The following is a 16,144-nucleotide window of genomic DNA, read 5'->3' on the forward strand; positions in this document are numbered from 1 at the left end:
TCCAAATGGGTCACTAGACCATTGTGCATGTGGCTTGGGCAGGGGAGAAGCCCACAGCAAATGCTGACTCATAGAATTTGGATGGGGGAGTCTAGGAGTGATACCAAGAATGTCAGGGTCAGCTGATGAGTTCTGAGAATGTACCTGGGACAGATGCCCCTGTAACTCTGACATTCTGTTGTGTCATCAATCATGGAAGCCAGGCTACATTTAAGATCTTCAAACCAGAAGAACAATCCTAACCTTCCTCAAACCTTGTTGTGGACTGAATTGTTTTCCCCTCCCCAAAATTCATACATTGAAGTCCTAACCCCAGTGCGATTGTATTTGGAGACAGTGCCTTTAGAGAAGTAACTAAGGTAAATGAAACCATAAATGTGGGGCCCTAATCCAATGAAAATGGTGTCCACGTAAGAAGAGGAGTGTGTAACTGTGTAAGATTAAAGTCCCAGCACTGTGACAAAGCCTAATTAAGATGCCAAGAAGGGGAATCTCTGAGAAAATGATGAGAATGAAGAGGAAGATGTTGTGGTGACATAAGAGAAAATGGACAAAACTCTTCTGTTGTCTGACCCCTATTACAAAAGAAAAATTTAAAGAGCAATTACTTCAAAAAAAGCTAGTAGAAAATTTGCATTCTTTCTCTGTTCCTTGAAGTCGTAAATCTTATCATATCTTTGAAATGTAAACACCCCAGAAGCTAACCAAAACATTGCCCATAGAGACAGAAGAAAGAAAAAAGGGAGAAAAGAAGTCTTAAAAATATATGCTGCTATAGAATTTCCCTTGCCAAAACTGATTTCTAAAAGAGCTAAGATATTTACAAAATTACTAGAAATAATAAGGATGGAAGAAAATGACTGTATATGAAAAGTAGGTAAGGAAAATAAAATGTATTTGGATAAAGAAAGATATAAAGAACATTTTTTTTGTTTGTTTTTTTGGTAAATGAAAAAAAAGAAAGTAATTTTGTCCTAGAGTAAAATGATTGTTCCAGAAGAAGAAAGAAGAAGATAGGACAAAACTTAATTGGATAATAAGTTGGATAATAATCTAATTAATAGTCTAATTAATTGGATATAATAAGCTGCAGAAGATTTATGGAGAAGGAATCTTAAGAAAGGAATTTTATGTGTAGACAACTAAGATTGAAAAGGATTTAAGTTTGAAAAAAAAAAAGGAGAGTTTGATATCAAAAATACACTGGTGCAAAATTTGCATTTGGTTTTCTCTCTGTTAAAAGGATAACATTTTCTTACATTATTGGTCTATTCATAATAAAATACTGTAAACAAAGGTTTTCTTTACTGTTAATGTAATCTACCTAGGAAATAAAATTCTGTATTTTGCCCTTATCAGATCTTGGATTAGTAGGAAAATTGAGCCTTCTCTGTAAAAGAGGTAAAGTTGTTGTTTTTTTTTTTTTTTTTTTTACAACAATGCAACCTTTTGTATATATTAAATTTCATGGAAAACATTTTCAATTAGAAAGTGATGCTAAACTTTCTTTGGGGTATATTCGTATGAAATTCCTAAAAATCTGATATGTGCTGGTGCAACGTTATTAGTTATAATTTTAAAATATATGTCACAGGAATAATCAAATTCCCTTGTCAATTGCATTATCATGAACTCTCATTAGATCTTTAACCATGGCCATTTTTAAGTCTGTTGTCATTTGTAGACAGTTATTATTTTACTCTGATGCTTTGGCAAAAAGCGTTCCTACAAAAGTGTTTCATCTTCAAGATTTACAAAAAACAGTTTGACAATAAAGATTTTTAATAATTAAGATCAATTTGCCTTCATGTGAGAGGAACAATAATGAACCTTTCAAGTGCTTCCCCAAGGTGCCTGCACAGCCCCGAAAGATGTCACAGGATGGTAGCTGGAAACCTGTCCCTACTCCCCTTCCCACATCAGTAAAATGGGCCATCACACTGATGATATGATGTTGACATGTGAAAACTTCCCTCTACTGTAGGATACTCTGTAGGCTTTGCTGGAACATCTGTGAGGAAAATGTTGGGAGGTGAGCCCACAAAAAAACTCAAGGCCCAGGTACAACCATGAAGTTTTTGAAAATCATATGGTTGAGTAATATGTGTGTTGTCTCAATAGCTGTGATTGAAAAGATACAAACCTATCCAACCCATACAAATGTAGAAAAGATATAAGCCTGTATAGGGATTTGGGGGTTTTAGAGACCTTTAATCCCTGACCAGGACCAGTGCATCTGTTCCTTATGCCATTTGGTAAAGAAGGCACACATACAGGTCTGGGGATTACAGCAACAAGCCACCTTTGAGAAGACTAAAATACTAGTGAAGCAGACTAAATCTCTAGACATCTCCCAAGTAGTGTTACCATTGAGTTAGATGTGTCTGTGACTCCAGAATGTATAGGTTAGGCACTGTGGCAGAGACAACAGAAAGAGAGTGCCTCTAGGAGTGTCCCAGCACTAGAAGGGAAGAGAAACCCCACATAAGCCCATAGAACAACAATTCTTTGTAGTGAACACAGCACTCCATCCAGGTAGAGCTTCTCAGGAAGGAATGAACCATAGCAGCCAGTGGGCTGTTGGTTACTATTAACCGTGCCCATTAACCCTTTGCACTGACAATTGGACTACTCTAAAGAGATTAACCCTACAGCTTGGACAATAAGAAGCCAAGGGGTGAATGATTCATAAATGGGCCCTCTTGAAGTCAGGATGTATGGAAGGACATTTGGGTTTACCTGCAAGAGCCTGAGGCAATCCTGACTGTCTCCCGTGTCCTGGCTCATAAGGTACTGACATCCCCTGGCAGTCAAGAAGCTGATGTCCTAACTCGGGTATGAGCCATAGCAAATGAGCTTTTAGTAGATACAACAGATTGAATGAATAGAAAGAGTGACCACCGCAGTATTCAGGTGGAATAGCATACTGCCAAAGATGCTGGATTGCCCTTGAAATACAGTGACTTGGTTAATGCAGTCAACATCATGTTCTGTGTATTCTAAATAATGCCCAAAGCAACCACCGATGGAGTCTGAGTCCACCCATTAGGGTTCCCAATCAGTGAGAATTTGGGAAATTGATTATATTGGCCACCTCCCTCTGAGTGAGGGTTCTAAATATGTCCTGGTTTGTGTGGACACTGCATCTGGCCTAACCCAAGCTTTCCCCTGTCACCTTGCAAACCAGACTACCACCATTAGGGGATTATAAAAGCTGAGTACAATGTACAGATACCCTAAATAGATACTATCAAATTGATAGTGATCAGGGGTCATTTTTCAAAGTTCATGATATGCAACACTGGGCAAAAGAATATGATATTTAATGGAGGTTCCATTTCCACTATGACCTGAAAGCAGCAGGGTTGGTAGAAAGGAAAAATGAAACATTAAAGCATCAGATTAAGTTACTAATAGGTAAAACCACCTTGGCCAGGGAGGCTAAAGTACTGTCCAGGCTTTAATGCATTTGAATAATCAACCAGTAGAACCTATTGCCCCATATGTTAGACTGGGGACTACGCTGAGGCACCCAACATTGTAAAGGTGTAAAAGTCATGGGACGAGCCATTGCCCCAACTCTCACTGTGAATCACTGTGCTATGCTGCTGAGAATACCAAGCCCCATCATGCCTGGGAAAGGCTTATCAATGAGAATTTGCAATGGGACATCCTGCCGGGATGGGTGAGTTACTTTGCACCCCAGAGTGAGGGGGAAACAACTCAATCTCCACTGGGATCCCATTGTCCTGCACAGGTTGGACCTGTGGAAATGCACTGTAACTGGAATGGAGCACACACCACTGAAAAGAAGGAGAAGTTGGAGTACTGGTCTGCAATATGCTGTCCTAGTCCATCTCCTCATGGCTGGCAGTGCTGCCCTCCCCAGCCGACATGTATTCCATGTACAACCAGGTCATTTTCTTAAAGCTCTCAATCTCTCTCTTTCATGGGCAGGTGGACATGACCTATTTTCCACCGATATGATCATTTGGCTGCTATCTTTGTCCCCTCCGTTAGTCTGGAGGATGTTATAACACACAGAGAAGTCCTTACTACATTCATCCAGCAAGGCTTGAATGATAGCCAACAAATCTGTCTTTACTGAACACTGAGATGTCACTAGAATTTGCAATGGGACATCCTGCTGGGATAGGTGAGTTACTTTGCACCCCAGAGTGAGGGAGAGCAACTCCATCTCCACTGGGGTCCCATTGTCCTGCTGCAAGTAGACAAATAAGAAAGCTGCCCTCTAAAATAAAATGGCCTCAGACATTCTTACTGACTCACAAGGGGGCACCTGTACCATTATCCAACCAGAATGTTGTGTGTTCATATCAGATGAATCTGCTAATGTGTCCTCTTTATTAAATAACATGAGGACACAAGTAAATGCCCTGAGTGATATGACACCCAGCCTAGGGGACTAAGTCAGTGGTTTAGATCATTGGGCTCTTGGTAGAAAAAGTTGTCACTTATTTTGGGAATCATTATCTTAATCTGTGTTTTCTCTTGCATGTTCCTGTTTTGCCGTTCTGGCATCTGCATCCAGTGTAGATGGATAGTCCCAAATGAGCCACTTCCACGCTAGAGAAACCCCTTGCTGACTGCTCAGGGCACGTTACGAAAGAGGGGGCCATATGAAACTATGAGAAGTCATGAGGGATGGAATGTTGGGGGAGGTCATCAAGAAGACGTGACCAGTTGAGAAAAGAAGCATGTGCTGCCTGCTAAGAAAAGTGCCTGGGTTACATGTCGTCCCTGGCAGCTATTTCGGAATCTGGTGTCAGCTCTCACTTGGCTGGAATAGCTCTTCCCAGAGGGGTATGGGCATGGCAGATCTTGCTGGTGTTTTCAAAAGCCGGAAGGGAGAGGGGGAACGGGAGTCTATGATAGGCACAATGTTTCGCCCTGTCTCAGAGCCACCTGAATCAGAATTTCCAGGATCCCTGTGAAAAGCGCATTGCAGCTTCCATCCGGGATCTAATGAGTTGGCTGTGCTTTGTGCCTTACATGTGGTACCTTGTCATCCTCACAATGACACTGGAAGGTAGGCACTTGCAGTGACCATACTTTACAGAGGAGGAGACTGAGGTTCAGCAAGGAGAGTTGTCTTGACCAAGGTCACACGGCGGAGACGTAATGGAGCTGGAACTCGAGCTTAGATTTGTTTGACATCATTCCCATTCCTGTCCTGGCCTAAGAGTGAGGCCTTGGATCATTGGGGTGGGCTTTCTTTTCTAGCTTGCTTGCTAACCCCTAAACCCACTTACATGGCCCCACAGCCCCCAAACTCTCAATGAGCTTCTCGTCTCTGCAGGGGCTCTTTCTTAGGCAGGGAGTTTCTTCTTTCATACCTTGCCTCTTTCTGTGAAATTTCTCTTCTGTACTCCTCCAGGGCCAGCTCCACAGATACCTTGGTTTTTAAGTTTCCTGTGACATGTGCCATACTCCTGCTTCCTTCCCCATAATAAGCAAACGAAACAAAAGCTAATGAGCAAAATCTCTTTTCATTATACTTATGGGTCTTAATATTCATTTATTTTTCACTCAATAGTCATCAGATATAATTGAGCACTTATTATGTGCAGATATTGTCAAGTGCTAGAGATGTCAAGAGTGAACCTAAATGGACATGGTGTCAACTCTCACAGAGTTATGGTCAAGTGCATTTCTCATATCGAATGCCACTCTCTCTCTATATTACCTCCTCAGTGCTGTGCTACCGGTGATAGAAAACCAGGCTTCGGAGTGCCCAGGACAATGTCCACTATTGGTAGGTACTGCGTGGAATCAATAAATTGATAAAATGGGGTAAAGGGCAATGAAGAGCAAGGTGAGTACGAGAGGTACATTTCAAGAAGGTCAGGCAGCCTGCCTTCTGCTGCTCATTCTCAGAAGACACTAAACTCTAATGCATGGTTTTCTAGCCTGGGGCTCTGGAGAGGGCAACTGACATGCTTGAGGCTTGAGGCCCGCACCCAGCCCAAGCCCATGATGGGAGGATGCATTATGAATGCAAGGTGTAGGAAATAGAAATTATTAAACTCACAGATAGGGACAGAAATGCCTTTGTGTGGCTGTAGAGTTGGGAAATTATGCTGAAGCAATGCATTGCAAATCAGCCTGCACTAGGCAGAGAGGGGCTTTTATTGTGCAGGTCTCGAAGTTCCTTCGGCAGCTTTTGTGTGCAGCCGTGGAGGCCCTTCTGGGACGAGAGAGAAGCTGGTAATTTTGTGGCTGATTGGCAGACTGTCCAGGGCCAATAAAGATATTTGTTTTCTTGCTGAAGTGCTCACAAATTTAAGTCTCAGCTCCTTAATTTTATCTTTCTCTTAGTGTGGTATCCCTTACTCCATTTTCCAGTTTGGAGAGAAATGAAACCTGGGCTGTCTTTTTCCATTCACCATCGCTTAGTTGGGTCCAAAAGGATAGAGATCCCATCCCAGTGACCCATGAGGACAGAGGACATTTGCCAGGGTATCTGGCCTTTTCTTCAGGTGTCCAATTTGCTTTAGCACAATCTATATAGATTAACCGTGCCAATTTGGTGCCCTGGGGGAGCTTGATGTTTTCAATTCCTCCAATCCACCCAACATCTCTGTGATGTTTGATATTGTTTGCCCTATTGTAAAGATGAGGACTGGTGACTTGCCCAAGACACTTATTTAATCATGGCACTAGGATCTGAGGTCAGGTTTATGGGATTTTAAAGTCTGTGGTCTTAAGTTTCTTGAGTGCCCCAGTGGCATCTCACTCTAGTAGTATTTATGGCATCTCTGCTGATTGAAAAATGCCCTCACTGGGACTCTTGAGCTGGGTTCTCCAATTGGTTAATCCTAAGTCACAAGAACATCTTGAAGTTTTGACAGAAGTATCTGGTTTGGAAATTGAAGGGACCTTTGAGACTATGTGATTTATGCCCTATCCCATCTGGACTCATTTTAAAGATCACGAAACTTAGGCCCAGAGAATTTAGAGACTGGTTCAAGGTCACAATCAACTCTCTAATGCCAGACCCAGGACTCTCACTCTAAGTCTAGTGTCCTTTCCATTTCATCTGTAGGATCTATTAGGACTAGGTTTGGCTGCGACTTACAGACATCCAAAAAACAGTGCCATCACTCCATGATGTAAAATTAATCAGAAACGAGCAAATCAGATATAAAATAAATCAGAAGATGTTATGGTAGCTCTACAGTGTTAGGGACCAAGACTTTCTATCTGGTTACTTTGCCATGTGTAGCTTCCTTCCCAAGTTCACCTCACAGTCTGTGGTGGCTCCTGGAGTTCTGGCCATTACATCCAGCAGCTGGAAGGAGGAGACCCTTCCCATCTGGGAGACTTTCTAGAAGTTTTACAAAACCCTCTGTTTCGCTTTCCAGAATTTAGTCTATGGACACACTAGTTAAATGGGAGGCTGGAAAATGTCATCTTTTAGCTGTGTGCCTAGTTAAAAGTCAGGATTCTGGTTCTATTCTTAAGAAAACAGGAGAGAGCAGCTACTGGGAAGCAATTAGCAGCCTTTACTGTAGCTCCTTGGTCTCTAAGCTGGCTGCCAATGCCATACCTCCCAGTCTGCACTCTAGGAATTCCCAGCCAGGAGAGAAGCTGAACCAGTAGGTCATGGCTGGCAGAAAAATAAGATTTTTGTTTTGTTTTGTTTTTTCCTTTCCCCTCCATATACAGGTAGAGCACTTTGGCTCTGGAGACTTTGCCTCATGGGACTTTTTAATATGATACCACCTAACATAGATTTTTGGGGTACTGATACACTTTTGCCCATTTTAAAGACATAATTGCTATATAACTTTGGTGCTTTCCTGAATTTTATAAAACATGAGGGTAGAGGTTTAGAATAGACAAAGGACGATGTGACGTATGTATGTGTGTCAATGAATGCACACGTGTTTTTGAGGAGAAGGGGGAACGTCCACTCTTATGTGTCCTAGTACTTTTCCAGTCATGTCCCATGCTGAAAAGACATGAAACACCAATTTCGTTTGTGTATCGGTTCTTCAAGTAATTCAGAGCCAGAGCCGCTTCTTTGAATGTCTAGAGGCAGTTAGGGGCTCAGAATGAGACAAACTGAACGTGAAGCAGCCTAGGTATGGCTGAGTCCAACCTCCTGCTTCTATAGATAGTAAGACAGAGGCCCCAGAGATATCATAGGTTTGCCCCAAATATATAGAGCTGGGACCAGGATCCCACCTTTCTGACTCCTAGTCTAAGGTGATTTTGCCTTTGCCAGTCGCCTCTAATACTATATATAAATATTATTTTTTATATTGTTCTTTAGCCATTTCATGCATGTTACCATTGTTTCCCCAACTATGCAAGGCTTTGGTGTGAGAAGGATAGAAAGGTAAAGAAGACAGTTCTTCTCTTTAAGAATTTGCAGTCTAGAGAGGAATGCAGACACATCAACAACTAACTGTAAGGCAAGACAGAGGACACTGAGGTTACACAGATGTAAGTGATGGTTGCTATGGAAAAAAATTGATTTGGCTGGGGTGGGCAGATTATGGAAGATGTCATGGTGGGGGTTTTTGAAGAAGAGAGGGATTGAGGAAAGAGGTCACTTAGATTAGAAGAAATGCACAAATATAAGTCTGGAAGTCATAATGCTAGCTAATACTTCCCTGCCCTGGACATTGTCATTGGAATTGAGAGAGCTCCACAGTAAGACCCAAGGAGGGAAAACCCAGGGAGCAACTCCAGTCTAACTTGTTGGTCAGTGTTTTTGGTCCTGTTTGGCCATTAAGTGCCTGACATAAACCCAGCTGGTCCTAGGGCCTTACCAAGACCCGGCAAGCCAGAATCTCTAGTGGTGGCACTCAGGCATCTGTCTGTTTAAGGCTCCCCAGGTGATTCTGATGTATAACAGGACGTTTCAGAGCTAAGGAAAGACATGAGTAAAGCCTTGACATGGGTATGATTTGTTAACAGGGGAACTCCACAGTGGAACCTCCAGGAGAAGGAAGCCAGGCAGGAGAACTGAGCCTCCAGACCCCAGGTCACACTGAACTCACCCCCGACTTTGCAGATGAGGAGGTAGAGACTCAGAGAAGTGAGGAACGTTATCCAGGCCTGCCCACAGCTTGTTATGGCAGCATGCGGTATGGACCCCTGAGCCTCCCAGGGCAGAGCTACCTTCATTTCAACGCACGGCCTCCCTCTACCAGTTGCTCAGTCCACGTCAAAGCCTTTAAACAATGAACAAAGAGAAAAAGACTCTGTGACTGTGGGCGCCTCTCTTCATTTGTGTGCAGGGAGAGGTCCGGCTGTTTCTAAGAGTGTTAATTAGGAAGTTGCCTTGTGCTCATTTTTGCTTGTGTTTCTTCTTGCTTCTGGGGCGGGCATGCTGGGTTTTGACTTCAGAGGGGAAATAACTAGTTATGGTAGTAATGGTGGGGGTGGAGGTTATAACTCTGCCATTCACGTTTGGAGGCTGAGATGGGGACAAAAAGGGCATGCTCGATAAATAATGGGGCAGGAGTTGGCAAGAGGGACTGATGAGGATCACTTCACTACAAGCTAGTTGGATGCAGCAGAGGATGCCCCAGGGGAAAAAAGGACAGTCAGCAGCTGCTACCTGATCTGCAGTTGGTTTCTTGGCTGTGGTGAAAGGCATCGTTTGTTCACTGTCTTATATGGGGGCGGGGGGCAGTAGAGTCCTGACTTGTTCTATTTCTCTTCTTATACATGCCCAATGAGCCCCCATTCTTTTGGAAATTTCTCAGTCAGTATATCTGCAATAATTTGTTCAATGTCTTTCTTCTGACAATCGAGGGCCTCCTTGAGGGTCCAGTTTGTGTCCCCCATACATACCCTCAGTGCCTTGCATAGAGCCTGGAAAGCAGCAGACCCTTAATAAACATTTGTAGATGGTGCAGTGGGCTGACTGATGGGAGAAAAGCAACTGGAGCTACCGGAGACAGGTTATCACCTGGTTCTGTCCTTGACACTCTGTGAGATCATGAGCAAATTGCTATCTCTCTGTGTCTTGCATTTCCCCAACAACAATAGTAAACAAACTGAATCTGCAAAGAACACCAGCAATCTTTTCTCAATGTCTGCAATTTAACACATAGGACAGTTAACTGAGTTTCAGGGACCCTGGTTGTAGTTCCAGATCTGCCACTTACTAGTACTGACACCACTGAACCTCCTTGCGCCTCCAGGGAGGTGGTGGGAATCAGTCTGCAGAGCAGGTGTGAGGCATTTGGAGCAGCTTCGACTTGCCATGTACTTGGATAATCTTATGGCTCATATTTAACCAAGATGGAACAAAAAGTCTATTCAAGCAAGTTTTAAGACATCAGCCAGGACTTACCAAGAGTTAGCACAGATAGAAGAAGAAAATAGTTCAATTGTAAGGAAATAGGAAATTATTGGGGTGGGGCAGGGCTGGATCAGAGCTGGTCTTACTTGGTTGAAGAGTGTGGACTAGACGCTTCCTGAGGACTTAGTTTATCATCAGGGACAATGGCTAGATGAGTTTGAGGACGAATTTCTGCTTTTTTTGATAATTTCCCTGAAGCTCTGGGTAATGCTGTTTCATGGCTGCAGATTTCCGGCGAGCACCTGCTGAAAGTCTTTGCCTTGAGGGAGGTTCCAGCAAGATCCAGGAGCTTTGGGAAAAAGCCTGCCAGGCTGGCAGCTTGCTTTGCTCCTTCCTGCAGGGCTCCCCAGTTCCTCACTAACAGAGGGACCCAGGCCTCAGGTGTCCCCACCAGGCTTTCTAGGCCCTCTTTCCCCCACCAATTTTAGACTTATCCCTCTTGGCTCTTGCATGGCTCTGGAGGGACCCAGACCCAATCATCTCAGCTCCAAGAGAGAAAAGGAAGAACATCTGTTAACACAAATGCTTTTCTAATTTCTTTTTAAATCTCACTCAGCATCTGCGTTAAACAAGGCTGATCGGCTTGTACAATATTTAATTTTGGAACCATTTCAAAAGGCGCTTGTAAGAGGGGAGCTTGGGGGACAGCAACAGCCTCCTAAATTTTTAATAGGGTGCTGGTTAGGAGCTTCCGCCGCTCCATCCTAATCACACGGAGGAGAATAAGCAGAGACAGAATTTCTTAATAACCAACACCTTTGCAGCACCTCATTAAATCACTGCATTTCAGAGACACAGCAGGACACTTGGGTGAATAAATAGTGCCGTCTCCCAGTCTGAAGGATTTTCACATGTGAATTATTTCTCCTGCATATGATCATTTCATTTTCTCTCTCTCTTTTTTTTATTTCCACAAATGATTTTAGCTGATGAGTTCAATTAACGAAGATATTAGAGGCAAAGTTGAAAAAGCTTCTCTTTCCTCTCCCCCTTTTCCATCCCCTCCTTCCCACCCCCCATAACCATAGAACCGTATTTTGTGTGTTTTTGCAGTTTAACAAATAGCACTGCCAAATGAGAGATGAGAGGGGGGAGGTAGGGAGGGTGAGGCTGGTTGATGTGAAAACAAAGCATTGCCTAGCTGGATGTTTATGAGAACGGTGATAAATGGAGCCAGGGAGGGCGAGACAGGCAAATGAGGAGCAGGGAGGTGCTTCCCAGCCCCTGAGCACCTGTGGATGTGAGTCCCTTTCTACCCATGGTCACATCCAATCTCCAGTGGGACCTGCCACAGGACAAGGGAAGTGAGGAAAACCATCTGCTTTCAGTTGCATTTAAATATTTATTGAGCACCTACTGTGTGCCTCACCCTGTGCTAGATGCTGAGAGTTAGTGCTGTTATTAAGCTTAAGAATCTAAGCCGAAGAGGCCCTTCCCATGTCCTATCTTACCAGAGTTGAATCAATTAATCCATTGATTTTAGTGAAGACGTCATAAAGTGGCAGTCCATAGACTATGTCAGATCAAAATAATTTTTATTTGTCCCAAATTCTATTGGCTGCTCATTTTTGTTTTTTAAAATAGAATCAGTGCTCTAATGCAGTGTTTTTAAAACTGTGTTTTATGATTCCTTAGTGGGTTTTGAAACCAGTTTAGAAGGGATCCCCAGCTGCCCATTTTAAATTTTGTTTTTCGAAAAATCTATCACTAAGTAAGTTCTTAAGTGGTGTATTTTCTGAGCCTTTCAGTGCATGGGGGATGTTTTTTCTCCCTCTTATAAATAAATATCACTCTGAGAATAAAAATGGAATGGAATAAATTGGATATGCTAGAGTAGGATAAGATGGAATGGGATAGAATAGACAGAAAAAAGAAGAAATAGAAGAGAGGAGGGGGAAAAACAAGTGACCACATGGATCACACACAGTAAGTACTGTTTCAAGTTTATATATGGTGTGCGTATATGCTGGTCTGTGATCTAAAATGCATTTCTCACTCTGGGTCCAAACAACAAAACTGAAAGCCTCTGCTCCCGTTGGGATGCCCAGCACTCACGCACTTGTCTTATTACAGAGTGTCCCTCCATGTGCTCCTCATGTTGGTGAAGAGCCCGGGCTCTGGGGCTCCGCTGCCTGGGTTTGAAGCCTGCTCACATCTTTTCCGCGTGACCTCGGTGTTAGAGTCCTTTGGCAGCCAGTGATGTGGCTGTGAGTGGCCAGTGGCATTAGTGTCCTAAGCAGATGTCCCTGTGATCTGGAAATGGCAGGCTTTGTTGCTCTTGGATCCTGCCTATTTTCCAGGTTTTGTTTCTTCACCTGTTCTCAATTCTGGGAGCTCACCCAGTTCCTTCTAATAAAGGGTTTTCTCTCATGTTAGCCAGAGATGGGTTGGTGCTTGCAACCCAGAACCCAGACTGCCATACTTAGAAATCAAGAGCTTTCATGTAAAAGATTGAATTTCCAGCTTCTTTTTGGTGGGAGGGGTGGAAAGGAAGATTTAGTTTTAATCTCTGTTTCCCCATGGCAGGCCTCTAGATGGTGCCATCATTTCCTGTGGCTGCTATAACAAATTGCCGCAAACTAGATGGCTTAAAAAAACAGACATTTATTCCTTCACAGTCTGGAGGCCAAAAGTCCAAAATTCAGCAGGGCTGAACTTGCTATGGGGCTGTTGGAGAGAATCTGGCCCTTGCCTCTTCTAGCTCTGGTAGTTGTTCTGACATTCCTGGGTTTGTGGCCACATCACTGCAATCACTGCCTCCATCTTCACATCTCCTTTTCCTCTGTGTGTCTGTGTCATCTCCCTTTGCTTCTCTCTAATAAGGACACTCGTGATGGCATTTAGGTCCTACACTGAATCCAGGATGATCTCTTTATCTCAGGATTCTTAACTATTACATCTGTAAAGACCTCTTTTCCAAATAAGAACATTCATAGGTTCTGGAGATTTTGATGAGGATGAATCTTTTTGCAGGGAGGGCTCTCCGAATGGTGTTCCACAGTCTCACCCAACTTACTTCATTCATTTACATAGCCTCCTTGGCCAGCTGCTGCTACATGAGTTTTGGACCTCCTAGTTTAATGAATGCCTGCTCTACACCCAGGCACAGAAGAGAGATACAGAAGTGCAAGGCCTGGTTCCCATCCTCAGCAGCCTTATTGCTAGAGTAGTGGTGAGGGTTTCATGGAGCCAGTGGGCCTTGTATAGGCTGAGAAGAATTTAAATAAGTATAAGAGGGTGAGGACTAATAGTCTCCTAGTGTCAACTGCTCCCAAGTGCTGGGGAGACAGCAGTGAATCAGTGAATAAAATAAAGTCTGTGTTATTATGGAGTGTCATTCTAGTGGAGGTCAAAAAGACAAGAAACAGAGTCGTATGAATGTTAGATAGTATAAGTGTGGTTGAGAAAAAGAAAGCAGGGAATGGGGGTATGAGTCCTAGGGGAGAGTAGGCATTGGTATTTTCACAGGGTGGCCAGGGAAGGCCACTCTGATAAGGTGACATTTGAGTCAAATCCTAAAAGAAGAGTTGGAGGGATCCACATATATATATTTCTTGGAACAGCAATCCAAGCAGCGAGACAAGCATGTGCCAAGGCCCTGGAGCAGTTTTATGCTTGGTATGTTCAGGGCATAGCAAGGAGGCTGATGTAGTTGGAAAAAAGTGATCTAGCAGGTAAGTGGTCAGAGATGAGGATGTCGGCAGGAGCTGTCATCAGAGCAAAAATTTTGCAAGAGGTTAGGATCCAGGAAATGGTCCTTAACAAGTCTTTAAAACATGGTATCATGAATGTGGATGAGAAAAAAAGTCTTTAATTTCATTAACTCCTAACTGAAGCTTAGCGTTTCATTTAATTATGCATGTAGGCACCATCCATAACATCTAATCCACAGCAATTTTGGCAAGACCTGTTACTTAGTCACCAATGGAAATCACAGATATTTTTATATCATATTACAGTTATTACACTTATCTTGAAATATTGTTTTCTTCCAGCACTACTTCAAAATTATGTAATTAGACCTGACACTAGAACTTATTATTTACTGTATTAATAAAAAGCTCATATATTACTATATCACAAATTAGTTTTTAAAAAATATTTTTATAACTGCACTTCAATGTAATTTATTTCCTATGCAATCCTATGTATTTTATTTTATGCATTTGAAGACATTATTCTGGGAAGGAGTCCAAAGACTTCCAAAACTGGTGAAGGGGTCCATGATGCATGAACAGATTAAGGACCCCTGTCTTCAGACCTTTTGTATTTAGTCCCTACTTCACCCTTCAGCTTCATCTCTGGCCGCCCCCACTCCCTTCCCCCAGAGATGCCATACTTCGTCTATATTGAACTACAGATAGTTTCTCCAAAGCCCATGTCTTTGTTGTCCGTACACTTTTGCAATGCTGCTCCTCTGCTTTGAACGCTTTTGCCATTTGTCAAGTTCTTTTTATCCTTCAAGTCTCAGCGTTGCTGTCACTTTCTCCAGGAAGCCTATCCTGATCCTTCCACTGCATGGTGGAAGTGTCAGTGCAATTAAGTGGACTATACACTGGTCTGTTCCCCACCAGACCGCCAACTCCATCATGACAGGGACTCAGTGTTGTTCCATATAGGATCCTCAGTGCTTAGCCCAGTGCCTGGCATGGAGCAGATGTTCAATACACTCAAAAAAACATTAGTGGACTCTGGGAATGAATCATCTTATTGGATTAAGACACTCTCGTGATGTAGTTGGTATTAGTTGTGTTTTGTAAATGAAGAAAGAAGAGGGGGGCTTAACCAGTGAAGGAGAGTAGCTAGAGGAAAGGCTGAGAGGTTTGGGGAACAGTGAGAACCCTGTATGAAGCAAGGACATTGTGAGAAGAGAGGAGATGAGGCTGTGGAGAGAGGGTGAGGCTGAGCGGGTATATGCCCTACAGAGTTAGGGCAGCGACGGGGAGGGCAGGCTTGGACATCTCCAACCATCTTCCCTCTTCCTGTCTCTGGGCAAAAAAAGAAGAGGAAATTTAGTCACTAGATTTTATAACATTTTTAATCATTTTATCCCTCAGTTTTGTCTCTGAACCTTGTATTTCTAGTTCTTTTTTGTTTTTCCATCTGATCGATATCTTATTTCTTCAGATAATCATATCTTGGTTTAGTAAAAAAGTCAAGAGTTAGATTTCAACTTCTCTCTCTAACACTCAGCAGCTGTATGACCTTGAGCAATTTTCTTAGACTCTCAAGAAAGGCTTATAGATGTAGGTTCCCGTAGACACATGCTCTCAGCAAGCCCCCTGTCCTGAGTGACACCTGATTTGTTTTCACCCTCCCTGTCTTTGCTCATCTTATGCCCCCTGCCCATGTTATGGCCCTGTTCAGAAGGCGGGCTCCTCCCAGAATAGCTTCCTGTCTGTAGAGATTGTTCCCATCTTTCAAGGCTCAACTCAAATGCCACCTGTTTTGAAGTCTGTGATGCTTTGTGGCACCAAGCAAGTTACTTAATCTCTCTGGCCATAGTTTTCTCACTTGCCTGTAGGGAATTGCTGTGAGGGTCAAATGGGCCAACATGTGTTAGGGGCCTTGCACACTGTAGGAGCCTACCACAAGATTGTTTCCTTTTCTCCTAGGGTATTCCACGTAGCTGGCTGGTCACTGTGCACTGCTCATGTCTCAGTTAACACAGATGAGTCTGTAATTGCTTCTCTCAGATGCTCCATCCCCAGTCACGAGCACTGCTTGCTCTCCTGCTTAACTTCCTCTTCCTCTGTCCCACATGGATCTCCTCTATAAATCTTTCAGCACCTTCCTCAT

The sequence above is a fragment of the Pteropus alecto genome, unplaced genomic scaffold (genome assembly GCF_000325575.1).
Source record: "Pteropus alecto unplaced genomic scaffold, ASM32557v1 scaffold224, whole genome shotgun sequence".
Taxonomy (NCBI): domain Eukaryota; kingdom Metazoa; phylum Chordata; class Mammalia; order Chiroptera; family Pteropodidae; genus Pteropus; species Pteropus alecto.